This window comes from Drosophila mojavensis, unplaced genomic scaffold (assembly GCF_018153725.1).
Source record: "Drosophila mojavensis isolate 15081-1352.22 unplaced genomic scaffold, ASM1815372v1 contig_136, whole genome shotgun sequence".
Classification (NCBI taxonomy): domain Eukaryota; kingdom Metazoa; phylum Arthropoda; class Insecta; order Diptera; family Drosophilidae; genus Drosophila; species Drosophila mojavensis.
In genome coordinates, this window is record NW_025318667.1 from 22,384,920 (window position 1) to 22,405,922 (window position 21,003).

General features: G+C 37.7%; 1 protein-coding gene across 4 annotated transcripts in view; it reads left to right on the forward strand.

Annotated features, from left to right (window-relative positions):
- Positions 1–21,003, forward strand: part of LOC6584477 (Kv channel-interacting protein 1) — a 115,177-nt gene that overhangs the window by 19,237 nt on the left and 74,937 nt on the right. The gene's annotated exons all lie outside the window — the stretch shown is intronic.

A 21,003-nucleotide genomic window follows, 5' to 3' on the forward strand; every position in this document is an offset into this window, starting at 1 on the left:
TTTATATATTTTATTTACAATATTAAATTAAATCGTTGTCAGCTCGCGCTCATTATATATTTTATTTTACGATCTCTGTTCAACCTTGTGAAAAATCATTTTTGATAAGAACCCAATTTGTTTGCTTAGATTTATTCTCGAAAATCTCATGTTGGGATATATCAAAGGAATTGATGGTTGAATACTCCTCCCTTAAAAATAGCTTCAATCTTTGTCAAAAGAATTTCCTAATAAGTTTCGCTTCATATCACTAATACTACAATAGTAAACTATTTGCAGTGCTTCGTAATACTCGCTTCAAAAATGCTTAAGACATAGTTTTTACTGATTTGTCACGCCTTGATTTATATTAAAATAAAAGACGAGCATTAAATAGAAGAAAATTCGTTATCTTGCTTCGTCCTTAGTATTATTGTTGTTGTTGTTGTTTGCATAATTTAAAAATAATTATTTTCATAATTATCACCATTGTTTTGTTAATTTTTATTTTTTTATTTTCATGATTGTGATTTTTATTATTATAATTAATTTATATTGTTTAAAATAATCACTATCATCAACATGCTAATATTTAGGACTTTGGCTTATATATGATTAAAATTCCATATCCATATCCATGTATTTTTAAAAACTATTTATGAGCTCGACAAAACTGTTATATTAAATAAGTGGAAATATTTTTTATATCAAAATTATTATGATGTGATATTTGACCTTATAATGGCAACTCAGTTTCAAGAAACATTTAACTTTAAGCAATCGACAATGTTTGATGTCATAGCTCTAATGACCCAATGTATTTTGGTGTGTGTGTGTGTGTGTGTGTGTGTGGGCGTGGGTGGATGTGTGCGCTTGTCCGTTAGGCTTGAAAGAGACATTTTACATAGCTTAGGCCCAGTAAAGTAAACAAATGTAACTAACATGAATAAATGAATATATAGGTTAAACGTAATTTGATAGGGAGTGTGCGACTAACAAATATCCTGCAAGTAAACTGGTCTTCTTATTGACACTTAAGAAAATACTAGGAGAAAGTTGGAGTTGAGGAAGTATTGCCAAACAGTAAAGCTTAAAGACTCGACTCGTAACTAAATACTTTTCGGGTAAATTCATTTGAAACTATTTCGAAAACAATATTCAGGAATATTTCGCCCATGTTGGGAGATCGATGGGCCCTAGCTCTAGTTCATTCAGTTGCAGAACTGAACAGATAATTGGGCCAAGTTCAACGTGGCTCATAGTTACTGATATTCCCTTTGCTCCCTTTAGCTTATTACACATGCACATGCTACGAAAATCCCAATACCCTCTATTGTGCTCCCAAATATCTCTAATGGACACTGAGTACAAACAGACAAACAAAGACTATATATAACAAAAAAAAAAAAAAAAAAAAAAATACAAATAAAGTAATGTGCACAAACAAACCCAACGGCAACTGAGCTGTAAAGGTAAAAACCCTCGACTGGGCAAATAGTTGCGCATACTTAATTACATGTCGAGGCACTTAACAACAATTTGTTATAAATAAACAATAAGAATTTGAATATGTTTCATTTTTTCCTTTTGTTTTTGCTTTTTTTCTGTGCCCATTTAAAATACAAACGAAGCATTCATTAATTTTTCATAACAATTTAAAGACTACGAAAACCTGCCGAAACGAAAACAGACCAAAACGAAACAACAACAACAACAACAACAACAAGAATAATAGGCAAATGAGATGCTCTAAACACCCTCGCTAACTGTCTGCGAAACATCAAATTGTTTTTAATTGTATTTTAATTGTATTTGCAGTGCTTAAAGTTAAAAACAAAAACAAAAAAATGCGAAAAAAAGAAAATACGAAAATTGCGTATACGCCGTGCTGCAGCAGCTGTTTATAGCGAAAGCTCAACTGAGCTGAGCTCTCTCTGTGTGTGTATGTGTGTTTGTGCATAGGTATATATATGCTGCCAGGTATGCATATAAATCCCAGTTGCATGAGCTTTGCAGTGCATTCCGAAATATTACGCATACGCCACATTAACCAAAATTTAGAAAACACAAGCAAATGACAGTTGGCGAACATAATTCTCAATTGAATTAAAGTTCACGCAACACTATCATATATGGATAACATGATATGACGAGCCTTTAAATCATATTCCTACTGCGATTATTGACAGTGGCTGCGGCAATGGCTTTAAGGCTGCTTTAAAGACAGCTGCCATCTATATACATATTAATATATATGTGTGTGTGTGTATGCGTATTTGTTAAGGTCACAAGTGCTAGCAGGACAATGAACGTCAGTCAGTCAGTCAGCGAGTCAGTGAGCCAGTGAGGCCTGTGTGGGTCCTGTGGCTGCGTTCGCTTCGTGTGTCAGCAAAAGTTTTGAAGGCTTTTTTTTCCTTTTGTCCGTCTTGGCCTGGAGAGGCGATTGTGAATTGATGACTGCACAAACTGGGCACAAAAGGCGAGCGACTCTATTAATGTGACCATCTTTGTCGTTGCCATTGTCGTTGTCGTTGTTGCTGTTGTTGTTGTAGTACTTCTTCATCTGGCTGCTTTGCGGTTTAGACAGACACTTGAGGTGCATTAAAAATTTGTACTGCTTGGAGCAAAAGTCGCAGCCAAAGTGCAGCTGCATCTGCATAGGCAGCGGCAGCGGCAGCTCATGTAATCAATGAATATTACTTGCGGATTTTCAGAATCAGCTCGAAGCGCCCACACACACTCCCACACACACACACACTCGCACACACCTCTATCCAATCATAAGAAGAATTTGGGGCCATTCTCGATGGCGTAAACAAAAATGAAAGCTAAAACGAAATGAAATGGCCGTAATTTGTGTAATTCGCCTGGGGCCACAGCCTGGCCGCGAATGGGGCTAACAAATGTTTTCCAAATTAATGTGCATAAATATTTGTATACTACTTTTCGCTCAAATTTGCTGCGGCACAGATTTTGCCAGATTTACACGGCGGCCAGGCCGAAAGGCCGCCCCACGCAGCGAGAGGCGTTAAACAGTTGCGACATTTAAGCGGAAACTCTTGTTTTGTTACTCAATTGAAAAGTCCCCCCTCCCACCCCCTTCGACAAATAGAGCAACAAAAGTCGGATCAGTCATAGATACTAGTGAAAAGCACAAAAGCGTATCTCTTTGGACGTGCAACAAATCAATATCAAAACAAAGAACCAAAGCTCAGTAATCACAAAAAAAAAAAAAAAAAAAAAAAAAAAAAAAAAAAAACAAAAAAAGGAAAACACAACAGCAACAGCAATAGCAACAACAACAACAGAAACTAACTTCAACAATTCAGTGCAAAGCACAACAACATTTGATTGATTTGTGGCAGCAACAATAACAACAACAACAACAACAACAGCGGCAAGCGGGCAACTTTCGGTGAGTAGCCACACAAATAAATAATTAATGAGGCGTGTGTGTGTGTGTGTGAGAGTCCATGTGTGTGCTTTAACAATTGCACAAACAACAATGTAAACGAAAAGCAACACACGGCAACAAAAATGAGGCTATAAAACAAAACAGCAACAGAATGAGAAAAAAAAAAAAAAAAAAAAAAAAACAGCGTGAAAACAACTAACCAAAGCTATGTATGTAAAAAGCAAAAAACAAAGCGACAAAAAACAGGCGAGCAGCAAGTGCATAAAAATTACACTAAACACACATAACAAAACACACACACACACACGCACACAGTGTACATTTAACCTGGCAAAAAAAAAAAAAAAAAAAAGGAAAGAAAAAAACAAACAACAAACAAGCGACAACTAAATAAATGATGTGATTATTTTGTTGCTCGCTGCCATTGCCTAATGCGCTTCGTGCGGCTTCGTGTGGCAAGCTGCAGCAATTGTTGTCAAGCCTTTCAAAATAACGGCAATTACTTAAAGGATAATGCACATAATGCGTATTATGCTATAGCTTGGAGAAACAGAGGGTCCCTCACTCTCCCTCACTCTCCCTCACTCTCTTACTGTACATCTCTCGCTCTCCCTTTGCCCAAGTGATTTTCTATAGGTAATTGGTATGAAGATTGATTGATTCGATTTATCCTGAAGTGCTCTCACATAAAGGCCTACAGCTGAGTGTATACAATTTCGTCTAAGCTAAACAGAGATCTGGGCCTGTGCAATTGCTTCGTCTAGTCAGAACCTAAATCAAACTATAATTCAGATTATGCTTGGCTAAAAATTGTACTCATATTCTGCTAGCTTAATTCCTGATGTTGGCATGATTTAAGTTAGATTCTGATTGAGATTAGTTTTAGCTAGATTGCATATAATTCGGGTTGCTTTACCAAGTGCCTGCCTGATTGAGATAATTTTAATTTAATTGAATTCATTTAATTTTTATACCCTGAACCCATTGAAAATGGGAAATCAGGGTATAATGGGTTTGTTAAAAGTATGTAACAGGCAGAAGGAGGCGTGGCAGACACCACAAAGTATATATATTCTTGATCAGAAGATATAAGAGCTAGAGACTTGAAATTTTGTTTCCTAGGGCCGTGTATATCACGCTCATATCAAGTTTTTCTTTATATATCGATAACTACTCCCGATATTTTATTATCGATCAAAAACCTTATCGAAAGCTAGTTATTTAATTATATCTCCTACACCTTTAGAGCTAGAGCTTGCAAATTTTAAATGTGGACTTATATGTATTTTCTATAATTTCGATTTTTGTTGTAGTTTACCCCCCAACCCTATATCCACCCCCTTACCCTCACCTTTGTAAAAGGCGTATTTAAAATACTAGAGACTTGTGCTTTGGAATGTACATACATTTTCATTCCCTATGATTACGCTCTGAAAGTTGCATTAGGATTGTACGTCTAGAAATTAAATTATTCAACAAATAAATTCTTATAATGTTGCCCACACCGCAGCGCAGCCCACGCGCAGTCGCTGCTTACTGCGCAGTAAGCAGAGCGCGTTCTAATATGTACGTGTGTATGTATGTGTGTGTAAAAGAATTGCAGACTGATTAGAATATCAGATTAGAGGGTTCAGGGTATCTCCTAGTCGAGCAGTCTCGACTAGAGTCTTCTTACTTGTTTATAATTCAGCTGCATTTAGTTACAGTAAAGCTAAGCTTCATTTAAGCAAGAATACGATTTTCTTAGCTAAGTTCTAATTCATATTCATCTAGGCAGTTTAGCTTCATTTGAATAAATTGTAAAGCAAGTGATGACAATTCACACAGCAACTGAAGGTTTTTATTTATTAAGAGTTCTACTTAGTTCTACTTTTCTATACATTTTGACCCATCAATTAATAGAATGATTAAATAAATAAATTAAGTTTCACTGAACCTATCAATGTCCTAGTTATTTATTTTCTCATCTCATAGTGAAGACTTTCAACAGCAGAACTCAAAAAATATAAAGTTCTGTCTGTGAAGGACTTGAAACTATCAAAAAATCCAATTTGCTTTGCTGTTATTCAAGAATATATATATGTATATATATGTACATATACATATATATGCAAATATATATAATTTGTTTTTAGAATTAAACGAATATACACATGGGATAGACGGAGACCCTATGTATCCAAATCTAGCTGCTGTCTGTCCGCCTGTCAATCTGTCCGTCTGTTTGTCTGTTTGTCTGTTTGTCTATCTAATTCTATCTGCAAGTTTTCTGAACTGAAAACAAACATTTTGTGGGTCTCGATGTGTGTTTATATATTGCAAAGTGTTTATATTGAATCCCTGTTTGTTTTTGCTCAGAAATAAACCAAACTCAAATATTTTGCACTTTGCAAGCCAAGAAACCACACAAAAGCATTGCGAATGCATTACTAATTCAGCCACTCACTCTCTCTTTATCTCTCTCTCTCTCTCACTCTCGCGAATCGCTCTAATAAAATATTTCGAGTGGAATTTTTAGCTTAGCTTTAACTTTGCTCATGTATTTGTATTATTATTATTATATATTCATCAAAGTGAAGTGAAATAAATATTTAAGACAATTTGTTTATTTAGCAACAAATAGAGAATGTGTAAAAATAAATTTAATTAGTTCTGTGTCAAAAGCAAACGTCAATGAAAGGCCTTTGTGCAATTGTTAGAAGCAATCAAATGAGTATTTATATGCCATTCTATATAAACATATATGTGTATATAAATATATATTTACATACATGTGACACACACACACTCACTCACACACACACACACACACAGTTAGGTGCATGCACAACACATCCGGAGTAAGCAAATAAAAGAAAATACCTGCAGGCGCACTCAAATGTAATTTATAAATGGAACAGACATGTTTTTTTTTTATTTTTTTATTTTATTTTGCATATTTGATCGGCATAAGACAACACAGACAACAACAACACTTCAAACAGTTCGACGTACATAGAATACCCTGCAGTCAAATGCTAATCCAGTTGTTTGACAAATTTGTGAATTTGTTTCAAGCAATCGAAGCTGGGCAGAGAAAAAGGAAAATGTTGTTCCGTTAGCTATGAGTCTTAGAATTGAATGCAGAAACTTGATTTTCTAAAATCATATATATACCTCTAGATAGTACATAAGATATTCTGATGTCAATTGAAAATTAATTTGACTCATTGTAAGTCCTGAAATCATCCCGATAAAAATTCTGAAAAATTTAAGAATTTAGTTTCAATCAGACGAGATTTATGCCTATTGAAAATTTCTGATTAGGATTCGAGATATATTGTATATAACATATATTCATCTATATCTACGTATGTAGGTGCTTAGAAATGCCTTGAGATGCATGATGAGTTCTAAATTCATTCAAAATTCTAGATTGCCTCGATTGTTCTAGACATATGATACGCCTATTGCGGATGGGTGCAGTATTTTTCCGATTACCGTTATATCTATAAATTGTATATATGTATTATAAATAAGTTCACTTTGATATGTTTATAGGACTTATTTATAATACAACCAACATTTTATACCCTAGATAAGAAATGTATAGAAAATTAATATTGTATTGTGTATAATAATAATATATACAGTTGTCAGCTTGCGTATACGTGTAACTATGCCCATGTTCAGGCTATTCCGCTATCTAATCAAACTCAATTATCAGCCTACTATATCCATTCAGCTGATTATATGCTATATCACATAATAAGCTGTTGATAGCACTTGATGGCCGACGGCAATGTAACATTTTTCAATTGCTTTTGCTTGGCTTATGATGTTGACGAGCACTGACGATGACAATGACGACGATGATGATGATAATAGGAATAATAATAATGATGATGATGACAGGGATAATAATTAGATGGACGCTTGAGGCGCGAGCTGCTCTCGCGCATTGCCAATGCGAATTTCTGACAGCTAATGGGAAAAACATAGAGACAACGAGTGTGAGAGATAGACAGAAAGAGAGAAAGAGAGAGAGAGAGAGAGAGAGAGTCAGAGTTGAGGCTGACAACAACAAATGGAGAGCGACAGGCGGCAGCAAATTTAATTTCGTAAGTGATTTTTGGCAAGACAGGTGAAGGCGTCTATAAATATAGGCGATGTCGGCATAAATTTGTCTGCCTGGGCACGCGGCACACTCGACACACATAGAGAGACAGAGGGAGAGAGAGAGAGAGAGAGAGAGAGACAGAGAGAGGTGGAGGCAAAAGAGAGGGGAGGGCTACCGGCGGTTGTAAATAAAATAAAAAATATTGCAAACAAAACGAAAATCAAAGCGAAATTCAGTTTAATCGGGGCATTCGCGTCAATTTGACTTGGGCGACATATAAATTTCAAGCACACACACACACACACGAAGGAAAGCTACGCTGCTGACGCCTCTAACACACAGAGAGAGAGAGGGAAAGGGAGAGAGAGAGAGAGGGATTGAGAGAGAGTTGGGAGCATGTATGTGGCGTGGGGCGTGGCTGGAGCAATAACTGCGCACATCACCAGCCAAGTACATCAAAAAGGTAGAAGGCACAGCATAAAAATAAACCATACCAGGCAACAACAACAACAACAACAATAACAACAACAACAACAATGACAACAGCAACAATGAAATAAATAAACCAAAGCGTGTTTCATGCTTGACAATTGACGGCACAATGGGGGCGTATGCGACGCTAAGCAGCCACGCCTCCCTTGTGGGCAATGCAAGTGTTTTGTTCGCATTTCACTTAAATCATTTTCACATCAATGCTGTGGCCCATTCATATGAGCATAAGTTTTGTCCTGTCAGCATTTGCGACTTGTGAAACTGATTCACAGCATCCATAAAATCAGGTTTTATCTCGATTTACAGTTCGAATGAGGAGTCTGCCTCGATTCGACTTGTAAAGCTGAGGGGCCGCAAACGTAAGCCCCGGCTTTGGCTAGTTTTACGATGCCACCAAACTCCTCCATCTGGAGTTGTGGCTTTGCTTAGCTATTGAAGCTTGATTTACTCCGACCATAAAACCGGACTTCAACTAGGTTTACGATGACAACCAACTGTCTGCCTTGAGCTGCCGAGCGGCTCAGCTAACGATGCTGATTTACTCCAGCCCAAAAGCCAAGTTTCTATAAGGTTGACTAAGTCAACTAATTAATTTTCTGGAACTGCCGTTCGGTCTAGCTTATGAAGTTCATTTAACTACAGTTCGATAAGTTATCGATATATTTGATTTTATCAAATTTTTGTTTAGTTTCCATTCAGCTGATAAGAAAGAAAATAATATATTTTTATGCCTCTAAACTGATTTGTTCAAATCAAATTGGGTCTCTGGAAAATCCCATTTAAAAAGATTTAAAATTTCGCATTTATTTTTTAGACATTCAAGTGAATATCAAATGAAAACTAAAACTTAAATTTCTGCTGCCTTTGGCTTATTTAAAATTTCCTAATTAAAATCGTTTCAAATGAGCTGAAAAGTGATTCGCAAAGTGCCAAAGTCTGCAAATCCGTTTAGGAGTTGTCACAGACACCAACAAAAAGGCAAACCAAATTGGGTGAATAGAAACCGAGCAATGTCTGCTTGTCAGTTGAGGTGCGAGTTAATTGTGGCTAGATTTATGTGTCTGCGATTGTTTCTAATTGCGTGTGCGTGCCTACGTGTGTTTTTCCGATGCGGCTGGGCTTGCAACAAAATCTTGACAGCCGGAAAGACAGATCCCTGGCGCAGAGAGCGGACAGCAAGCAGAGCAGACCGCAGCAGCGCCTGCCAGGGCATGAAAACAGATCGAGCACTCCACGGCCCGACAGCGGACTTTGAAATATGAGCCGCATTTTGTGCGGTTTTTGGGCACGACGACAACAAAATCCAAAAAGAAAAAAAAAAAACAAATGGAAAAGAGAAAATGACAGCGATAGAGAGAGAGAGAGAGAGAGAGGGGGGCGGGCAAGCGAGTCGGGTAGCGAGCATACCTAAAACCAAGCCCAAAATCCGACACTGACTCCAACTACAGGCCTAAGAGATAGACCGGAGAGATGGACGCGTGTGGACCACACGCATTTTTATTATTTCTTGCCTTGTTTTTCGTCCTTTTTCTACCCTGTCCTGGTTGACCAGGCACAAAAAAGGGGTATATTAGTCGTGTGTACGATATGGTAGAGAATATTTTCTTTTATATATTTGACCTCTTAGTGATTAGAGTTAACCTTTTTTTTTTTTTTTTTAATGGCAAAACCAACCTAATCAATCTCTACATTCAGTCTTATTAGGCCCATCGATAATTATCGGCCTGCAGCTCATATAAGTGAAATATTTAAGTCTAGATTTAAGTATGCTATGCCAATTTTAGGACTTAAGACTGAGCCAATATGCAATATACAAGTAAGCTTCTCACAAGATATGAACTTTACTCTGCATTGCCATATGTATATCGATAGTTATCGATTGACAGCCAATATGGGATCTATCTAATTTTGACTCTATCCAAGTGATAATTCTCTGTAGATTTTACCTCACACCATATTTACTGCACATATCCATATATGTATCGATAGTTATCGATAGGCAGCCAATATGGCTCTTTGAAGATATCACCTCTCGCCATATTAAAGCCTGTGAGCAGAGACAGATTGTAAACAACCAGTTTATCGATTAACATAGCTGAGCTGGTTTTACAGGGTATTTCAGCAGGTTCACTTTTTCCGTTTTTTTTTTTTTTCTTTTATGGGTAGTTGCTTTCACACGAAGCACAAAAAAACGGACTGCAAAAAATTGACACAAAAATTGATTTTCGTGCCTTTATCATGCTGTTCTCTCTCTTCGCCCGCGCACTGCTCTTTCCATCCTTCGTTGTTGTTGCTGTTGTTGTTTTTGTAGTTTCTCACACAGTATTTCACTTGTTTTGTCATTCCCTTTTTCTTCGTGTTTTTGCTGTGTGTTTGGTGTTTTGTGCGTGAGCCGTTCAATTTTCCTTAGTGTTGCTGTTGTTGTCATTGTTGTTGTAGTCGTTGTTGTCGTTGTTGATGCTGCTTTGTTAAACGCCCGCTCGCCTCACTGGCCCCGCCCAGCAGCCAAAGGTTTCTTCTCTTTTTTTTTTCCCGCTTGCTTTTGGTGGCAGCAGCAAATATTGCGGCTTAGAGGCTTTCATGCCATACTCATCTGTGTCATCCCCACTGTTCGATGTTGTTGTTGTCAATGTTGCCACGTACTTTGCCACGTAGTTGTTGCTGCTGATAGTACTCTGACTACCCATAAGCGTGTCGTTGTTGCCATTCCCATTCCCATTGCCATTGCCTGTTCGCGTTATCATGCGGCACTTCTACTCGGCGACGCCATAACATAACGCGCTGCATAAGCCACCTCTGGCGCTCTCCCTCTCGCTCTCACCTCCACATTTTGTTAAGTTATGCAGCGGGATTGCCACGCCCCGCAGGCTGCTGACACGCCAAGTCTATCGAATGTTAATTAGTTACTTTAGTTGCGACATAAAAGTCAAGTAAATTTCATTAGCTCACGTGTCTGTGTGCGAGTGTGTGTGTGCGTGTGTGTGTGTTGAATCAAATTGACGTGCAACCGAATAAGTATGCAACCCTTCTCATATGAAATACATGCTCGCACACGGCTCACCTTATTATGGCTTCCAATTGTGAGTTTCTCAGTCAGGGAGCGAACAAGTTGTTGCTTTTGACATTCAACAGGCGCCCTTTGCCCTTTGTAATGCCCTCTTAGGGATAGAATTTCAATGGAGTATGCGCAGCTACAGCCATAATATAACCATAATATGAACCAACAGAATTAAAAAAAATATTTATTTAGATAAATATGTCAATATACATATATTACCTGTCTTATCAATTGCTCACTTTCAACTACAAACTTCTCACACGCTCACGCAGGCTTTTACAGGGTATTTGGCGTGTCATAACTGCAGCTGGTTTTTTATTTTTGGTAACAGGTAGGCGTCAGCAATGTTTGTCCTTTGACATTTACTTTTGCCACAGCAGCCAGCTTTTTGCCTTCTCTCTTCTCTTTCGCTCATCACTCTCCTCTCCTCTCCTCTACACTCCTCTCCTCTCTCGCTCTCTCTCTATGTCTCTGTGCCCCGCATCAATCCCTATGGCAACGCGGCAGTTGAAATGGAAATGCCGGCAGTTTGTTGTAACATTTTCAATTCGTGTCACACACAATAGACACGTGTGTTGTATGCAAATCGAAAATCGATAAGCGACTGCCCTCATGAGCATTCCAATCGATAACAACAGACAAGTGAAATTTAAGCGAGCTACAAATTGAATTTCAATTTTCAAAAACAAAACACATACATATATATGAGCTTAGCTAACATGAAAACAATTCGAGCTTTAAATTGATGCTAAAATGAAGCAAGCGCCAGCTTGAATTTGAATTACACGGAAACTTTGCGAAATTTGCGTTAAAGCTTCAAAAATTGAATTGAAGAGCTCAACCGAAAATCCAATCAGTAATCTCCACTCTTTTCGAAAATCTTTTGCAATAAACAATTATCCGGATGATAAAAAGTTTTGAAGGTTTTAAAAAAGGGATTTCGTATAGTAATTTCATTTCCTTGAATTTACAAACATTTTAAATATATTTAAAAACAATTTACCAGTTTGATACATTTTATTTATTTATTTATTTATATGGGACACTTTATTTTTAATCAATTACTGCATACAAAAGTGTTGTGTTTAACATTTTTTAAATTTAAGAGTACAGGACACATTGTCCTTTTCTACTAAAATATAAATATAACGGGGAAAAATGTATATTGAAACCCCATACAAATAACTTAACTTTGATACATTTAGATATTTCTTAAATTTGATTATACATTCGTATTGCAATTATTAATATTAATTATTAATATAATTATTATGGATTTTGCTACTTTTAATAGATTTAAAATATATTTAAGTTGATCTTTGACATTATTATGTAAATGAGTAAGCAAATTAGAAAAAAAAATTGAATATTAAAATTAATGAAGCTTGATTACACATAAACAGCCAATTTATGTATTTATTTAATATTATATATTACAATATAATTTATTAAAAAAATTAAAATTAAATAAAATTAATATAAAAAATTGTGAATAACAAATAAATAATTTTAAACCCAATCTTAGTTCATTTTTAATGCCAACAATTAAATTGAATTATTTTAGTTCATGTAATTAAAAATCAAATTCGATTTATTTAAAATTTATTTTAATTTTAATAAAATATACAAATTGGTTTAACCTGCTCATGATTAAGTATTTAAAGCAAAGTCAATTAAATTTAAATTAATCCTGTTTATTTTCATTTAAATTAAATCGATTTCTTTTTTTTAACATCTACTTTTTATGCTTTTTACCAATCGCCTTTATCATAAAACAATTATTAGTTTAGCCAGCAAATAATGGCCAGCATTCCGACAATTGTCACCCACGTCAGCCGAGCTAAGGCGCTTATCGATAATCGCTTTGATGAATACTTAATCAGCAAATGGCAAAGCCACAGCCAATGCCAAAGCCAAAGCAAACAAAGTTTAAGCAGCTTAAGCGCATTCAATACCTGCAAAGTGTTTAACTAAAACTATTCAATATTTTAACACGCACACACACACAGACACACCCACACACGTTTACTTGCTCACTCACTAATTACGTTAAAGTAAAATTAAAATTTACTGCAAGAAATTTGCTTGAAACTTTTGACGTGTGCTGCTCAAGGCATGGCGACAGCAGGCAAAGTTTTTATGCATCGATTGGGCTTAGTTGAAAATAATGAAAAATATTCATTTCGGCTTAAAGTTGGCTTGAAAATTGCTGAAGCATTATTAACTTGCTGTTGAGCTTAAGCAAATTGCTAATCAGATAAATCAATTTGCTGTCATCAATGGCCGTTAGTAGCTACTTGTAACGGATACTCGAATCTCTGAACTCCTCAACAGATGGAACACATTTATTGCTACTCCAGTTAGCAAGCTTCAGTGAGCAACATGAGAATTTAATGAAAATATATTTATAAGATTTAAAACAAGAGAAATGTTACATTTCTTTTTAATTCTTGTCTGAGGCAGTTGCTGATTTTTTTATACATCGAGGCAGATCCATCAATTATATTGAAGACTTTAGCTTAAATATTTTGAATGAGTAAGAGCTTTTGGAAATCCATATCCATTTTTCATTTAGCTCCAACCAGTCTACTCTCACATCTTTTATACTAATTGACACAGTAAACTGTTTTACTTTCAACATTTTCTAGATTATCTTTATAAATAAAACTTTCTATATAGTTCAGTCAGGTATTTCAATTTTTATACCCTAAACCCATTGAAAATGGGAATTCAGGGTATAATGGTTTTGTGAAAAAGTATGTAACGGGCAGAAGGAGGCGTGGCAGACCCCACAAAGTATATACATTCTTGATCAGCGCGACGAGCTGAGTCGATATATCCCTGATATAGCTAGAGAGCTGAAATTTGGCATGCATACTCGTGTATACCATAGGCAGTACGGGTTTGCTTTATTTTTTCGATAACTCATCCGATAACTTTGTTATCGAGAATAATCGAAAAATCGACTTGGTTTTTTCAGCCTAGTTTGAACACTTTTAAGTCAAGAAGTACACATTGTATACACACACATACATACCTATATGTATATGTTTGTTCGCGTTTGTTGACTCGCTTGCCATCCGCTCGTTTGTTCATTGAGTTAGCAGTTTTTTCGCTTCGTTTTTCGTTTCGTTTTTATACTCATTCACGAAAGTGAATCAGTATATTGGTTTTGTGCAATGTCCGTCTTGCTGTCCGTCCGTCTGTCCGTCAGCCCGTACGAACGCAATCTATTTCGGCGCTATTGAAGCTAGGTACTTGAAATTTGGAACATATACTCGTATATATCTCCGATTTATAAAGTGTTCAAATTTTCCCGATCCGCCCACTAGGGGCGTGATAAATCGGAAAATGCATTTTCCGATATGCCAGGAATCATGTTAGTTAAAAAGCTAGAAAGCTGAAATTTAGTATAGATAGTTAAGTTACCAGTAACCTCCTCCATCGATTATCCAAAAATAATTTTTACGCCTCTTTAGGGGCGTGGCATATCGAAAAATACCTTGTAATTTTCACATTTTTTGAGGGTAAGCATTCAAACTTTGTAGTTAGGGTACCGTTATCACTTTCTAAGGACTGGCCAAAAATGAGGTGTCTACGCCCAGTATGGGCGTGGCGAATCGGAACTGTATTTTCTACAGTATTAGAGCGAAACTTAACTACTAAATTGTTGATGGGATGTGAATGAGTATTCCGCAGTCGGTAACGCCCGAGTGCTACGTTCTTACTGTTTTTTTGTTTTTTGTTTTTTTGTTTTTCTTTTTTTTTGTTTATGAAAGCATTTGTAATTTTCAATTTGAAGCGCGGCGCCTGCTGTGCAAATGGGCGTGACAAAGCGCGTGCCACCAGGCCTCAGCCCTTAGTTAGAGAGACCCCAACTGCGTGCTCTAGCAGCTCTAAGCATCCAGCCTCATCCACTGGGCCAAAAGCCTCGCATTTGGCCATGTTTTATGCTGGCCATAAAAACATAAGCGCCTTTAACAATAAAATACAATAAAAACATTTTCGTTTTTTACTGATGCGACAATATTTTCGCTCCAAGTACATATGTATGTATGTACAGGCCGCACACTCACGCACACACACATATCGGAGATGACGCGTGCATTAAAATGCTTATTGTTTCGGTTTTCCCTCTCCCTCTCCTGCAGTCCCTCTCCCGCTCGCTGTTTCTCTTTCATTGCAATAAAAGTTGAATTTGTTGCTGCCCGCTTTCTAGAGCACAAATTGTTAATAAACCATACAAAATATAAACTGATTGCCAGGCGCACATAAAAGCTTGCACACAACTGTAGCTGGCACGCCCCCCCATCTCTCTCTCACACACTCCCGCCATGTGTGTGTGTGTGTGTGTGTGGGCATAGTAAACTGTGAACACACTCGTCCAAAGTGTCGCACTCGAGTGAGACTTATAAATAATAAACTTATGAAAGCGACTTGCGGGCGGTTCGTATAAATAAAATAAAATAAAATAAAGTAAAATAAAATAAAATAGCAAAACAGCAAAGCAGAAAAGGCAACTACTTTTCGCACTGGGCAAATGCACGAAAGATATTCGCACACATAAAGCTGTCTTGAATACAAACAACACACAAATACACGCACACACACACAAGCACGTACGCAAACACATACACAGTTAAATATGGCGACAATGAAATCGGCCGGAAACTGGGAGATTGTGAGGTGGGCGTCGCCTGGGCGCTGGGCCACGACTTTCCTTTGACATTTAAAAGCAAATTGTAATGAATATTAACGGTTTACACACACACACACACACACAAATATATAGGCGTATATAAGTGTATTGTATACATATATTTATATGTAATCAGTTATTCCAGCCAAAGTGTTTGGCAGTTCCAGATAATAATCAAGTTAATACACGTACATATTTATGCAATCATTTTTGCATAGTCTATGATGGACTCTGAAATACCCTGTAAATGTATATACTACAAGCAATGGGCAAATAAAAGGCCCTTTATTATACTCCACCTTGATAATAATTAAGTTAATATCGTTTTGATTTCGATATTTTATGATGGGCTTTGAAACGCCCTGTAAATCTATAGGTAAATAAAATGGGTAAATTAAATTTCTCTTACATATAAACGAGCATTTTCATACTAATTTATTATTCAAGCCACAACACTTGGCAATATTAATCAAGTTAATATAATTTCTGCAAAAATGTATGCATTTATATCATGATAGGCTTTGCAGTATCTTGTTAACTTTTTTGAATTTTTAAAATTTTCCATAAATTCATGCAATTTCGCCCTATAAACTCTATTAAAGCTAGAAGTTTCATTTATGTATATTTATAAGCTCTACGAATACTATAAAAAATATTCGCAAACATAGCTAATTGAAGTCTGATTCATAGCTCAAGGGCCAGCAATATAAATACAAACGCTTGCAGTTGAATCACCTTAAATTTGCCTCCTAATTATAACTGTAACACATTTAATTATTTAAGGACGGGCATACTGCAGTCGCTTATACTCACAATAAATCGTTTGCATATTTTTTCACAGTTTGCTTTTTTCCACTCACATTTCCTTGCAGTATCAGTTAAGTATTAGATATTCTTCAGCGCGTGCTGCATTCAGCATTTGCCATTTGCATTTGCATTAGAGCAAATGCATATTTCTCATATGCGTGTGTGTGTGTGTGTGTCTGCTCGAGTATTATTTGAGGATCAAGCTAAGCCTTTGGGTTATTCAATTGTGCGCTCTAGTGAGATCGCACTAATATTCATTCTAAGCATGTGAACAGACCCGAGCCATGCTAATGGCTAAATCCGCGCTAATGGAAAATTATATGGCATTGCCGTCGGCAGCGCGCGCAACGGCTTTGTTGCTGTGGCCTTAATCATATCCCAGCCGTGGCCCAATCGATGCTTAACGCTAACAATGGGATAGCGAATGGTACGTGGGGGAGTGGGGCGTCGGGCGTGGCAACAGATAGGGGTATACATATATATGTAGGTATGTATGTATGTGCTGCAAATTTGACATTGTAATCTTTTAAATCATAATTAAAGGTTAAATCCTAATTAAATGCGCTTTGATACTGCCGGGCGCGACCACTGTCTGCCGCCTGACATCGAACGATTAAGCTGAAATGGCTGAAGACGCTGGCTTGCGGCTTGCCACTTCGTGGATGGAGCTGCGATAGCCGGGCTGGTGGCAGCGAGCCAAGAGCAAAGTGCCTTCAATGTGAGTCCAACATAAATCCAAATGTTATCTGCAGCAATAAATCAGTTTTAATGCGATTTCTTCGAGCAATCGCTAGCGATGAAACGCACACACACACACAAGCAGAAGAAGGGCAGAAAACTCAATATTCTGTTTATATGAAAATGTATTGCTTTCTTTTGTTTTATGAACCTCAAGGAGTTGAAAAGTATATATGTATATTTCTTTTTTGACTACGATAATTTGATTTAGAGCTATGCTAAATGTAAATATGTCGGCAATAAATTATAAGTATGTGCATATATACACATACATATTTATGTAAACATATGCATATTTTATAACATAAATGCGATGTGTCAAACAAAAGCTTGCAAGTCAATTTAAAAGCCAAGAAAATGGGAAATGAGAAATGAAAAATGGGTGACTGGAAATTCAATAGAAGATTGCGAAAACTAATTTATTAGTTGCGGTTATTATCTTACTTATGTATTTGCTAATCATCATCAAAATTGTCATTGTCATTGTCATTGTCATTGTTATTGTCATGGTCATTGTCATTGTCATTGTCATTGTCATTGTCATTGTCATTGTCATTGTTATTGTCATTGTCATTGTCATTGTCATTGTCATTGTCATTGTCATTGTCATTGTCATTGTCATTGTCATTGTCATTGTCATTGTCATTGTCATTGTCATTGTCATTGTCATTGTCATTGTCATTGTCATTGTCATTGTCATTGCCATTGCCATTGTCATTGTCATTGTCATTATGATTCTGAATATGATTATCATTACCACTAATATTATTATTATTTTGCATTGATAGGTTTCATATTCTATCTTTGATTGCAAACTGCCTCGCAAGCTCATTTCGAATATTGTATGGGTGTTGCTCCTCTAATAAGTGAAGAAGGGCATACTAGTTGTATGTGGCGCTGATTGTGTTTGTTGTCAGAGCTTGTCAGAGACTTGGCAGTTATTGGCAACTAGCCCAGGTTGCGGCTGCTCAGTGGATGAGGTGCTTTCATAATAACTGCAAAGTCCTTCAGTGCTGACATGGCACACGTCAAAGGTTTATGGCAGGGCGAGTGTATCTCTACACACACCCACGCACACACACGCACACCCACGCACACACACACACACACACACACACGCACACACGTATTGCCTGATATTGCGTAGCTTTAGTGCTGCAAAATGGCAATTGGACTGCAAGACGCTTTTGTATTCCTCATTTACAGGCAGCACCTGCGTGTGCAGCTGTCACGGCACCAGCTTGACGGCGTTTTGACGCCTCAGCCGGAAGACCCCGGGGAGCTAGAAAGGTGCTTCTGGTTGTGCGTGCGCCTACTTCTGCACTTACCTATGCTCTGATTATTTCTTGCAAATGGAAGTGCGACTATTTTTAGAATTGGCCACGTTTGTGCACATGACAATGCCTGCTACACGGGTCATCCACTGAGCTGGGGCAAGCCGAGGGGCCCACAAGCCCAACGGCCCAACAGCCCGACGGACCGACAGCCCGGATGACTTTTACATTTTTAATTTAACTGCCCAGTTTTATTTGCCTAGCCTGAGAGCGTTCGTTGCCCGCTGCCGGCCCATAAAATTTGCAGGTGTTTCTTTATTTTTTGCTTTGCCGTCACAATTGTTTGTGCTCACATGGGCGTGTAATTGTGTGTGTGTGTGTGATATGTGTGGCAGCTCTTAAAGCCTTAAGCTCTAATTTCACTTTCGCTTGCCAGTAAAACGGTATCTGTTTCAGCATAAGCCGCAGCTCTGTACTTAATTACCTGTGCCTCATCGTGCCACAAAGCTGCGAGCTGAAGGCCAAAAAGCCGAAAGCCGAAAGCCAAAAGCCGAAAGCCGAAAGCCAACTGCTAAATGCAGAGCGCATTCGAGTGCAGCTAACAGTTAAGAGCCAAGTAATTTCAATTTGAAGCGCCAGCCCGTTCACCTGCACACACACACACACATACATACAGATAGGCAGACAGGTGAGTGTTGGGCGTTTGGCTGCATATTAAAACGCTGTCAAAATTGCACGGCTAAACGTCATTCCATTTGGCAGCGCTGCCTTCACTCGCGATATGCCACAGACATTTCCAAATGTGCCACACGCAGCACGCACAGATACAGTTGGTGTCTGTCCATCCATCCATCAGTCCGTCCACCCATCCGTCCATCCGTCCATCCGTCCGTTCGTCTGTCTGTCAGCTGCAGTGCCCGCTAAGATTATGCCTAATTAACTGGCGCGGCCTGCTCGCTGGATTCGCCGCGTTTTATGAAACGTATGCACATCGCGCATACGCCGCATGGGCCAGCGCCTATAAACGTAACGAAATCCAATCAGCGTTACAAATGCAACGGAAAAGCGATCAAATTTAGGCCGCGTAAGCGATTTAGCCTTTTGCAATTGAACGTAAAAGCACAAGTTAATATTTCATTGACTTTATATGACAGCGATATGCAGAGAGTGGGAGAGAGGGAGAGGGCGAGATAGATAGAATGAAAGATTGACCTTATTTGACAGCGATATGCAGAGAAAGAGATAGAGAGAGAGAGAGAGAGAGGGAATGAGGGAATGCAGTGAAATGTTCTATACTTTTAATTTGAATTTCCTATTCGTTACTCGACTCGATTGAGGTGAGAGGTGATGTGCATAGATAGCTAGAAAGAGATGGCTGATTAGACTAATAGATAGATATTTAACTAAATATGTAGACTCATAGATAGAATTACAGATATATAGGCAAATAGAGACATAGACATATGGATAGATTGTTATATAATAGAGAGATAGATATATGTATAAATAGATGGGGAGATGAAGCTTCCTTAAGTTCTGACTCTTTTATTGGTTCCATGACTTAGCTTAGATCATATCTCGACCCGCCCCAATTGGCAATTAATAAAATAAAGTTTCTTTGAATTTTAGTTATTTCTCTTTTGTTTTTTTATTTCCTTTCATATTTGAGCCGTTCGGGCAATAACTGTCATATGGCGAAGATATTCAAAGTGTATAAAGTATGCATTGCACCCTTGGGAGCGGCATTGCCATTGATGGGGGGAGTGCCGTGTGGCCAGTCCAGAATTCAGTTGACTTGAATTTGCGGGCCAGAGCAAATTCCTTACCTTAATTAAAAAAGTTTACAATTTCTTGCCGGGCTCAGCGGCAACTTAACGCGCCTTGACACTGCCAATGCCACTCGCACTCGCACTCGCACTCGCACTCTCTCTCTCTCCCTCTCTCACTCTCTCTTTGGTTTTTCTGCAATTTATGTATGCCTGTCTCTTTCTGCGCCTTTTTGTGTCACATAATAAGCTGCGAGTGAGTCAAAATACCAAGTGAAAAACAATGAAAGTACAAGAGAGCCAAGGGAGTTCTCTACATTTGCCTCTCTCTCTCTCTCTCTCTCTCTCTCTCTCTCTCTTACTCGTTGGTGGCCTGGATAGCCCACGGGAATCAGCTGCCAAGTATTTTTCTTTTACTTACTTTTTTTCTGCTGCAGCCAAAGCGGCTGGCAGAAAGTTTTAAAATAAACTTGCGTCATAAAAATTTCAAAAGTTTCATTGCAAGAGAAACGACACACGCACACACGCACACACACACACAGAGAGAGAGAGACATGTGTTGCGTTCGTCTTTTGTAATGTTATTAATTTTAGTTAGAAAACAATGTTGTAAATTTCGTGCAAGTAATTTATTTAATTAAGCTCAAAGTCGAGGCATTAAATCCAATTGCCATTGG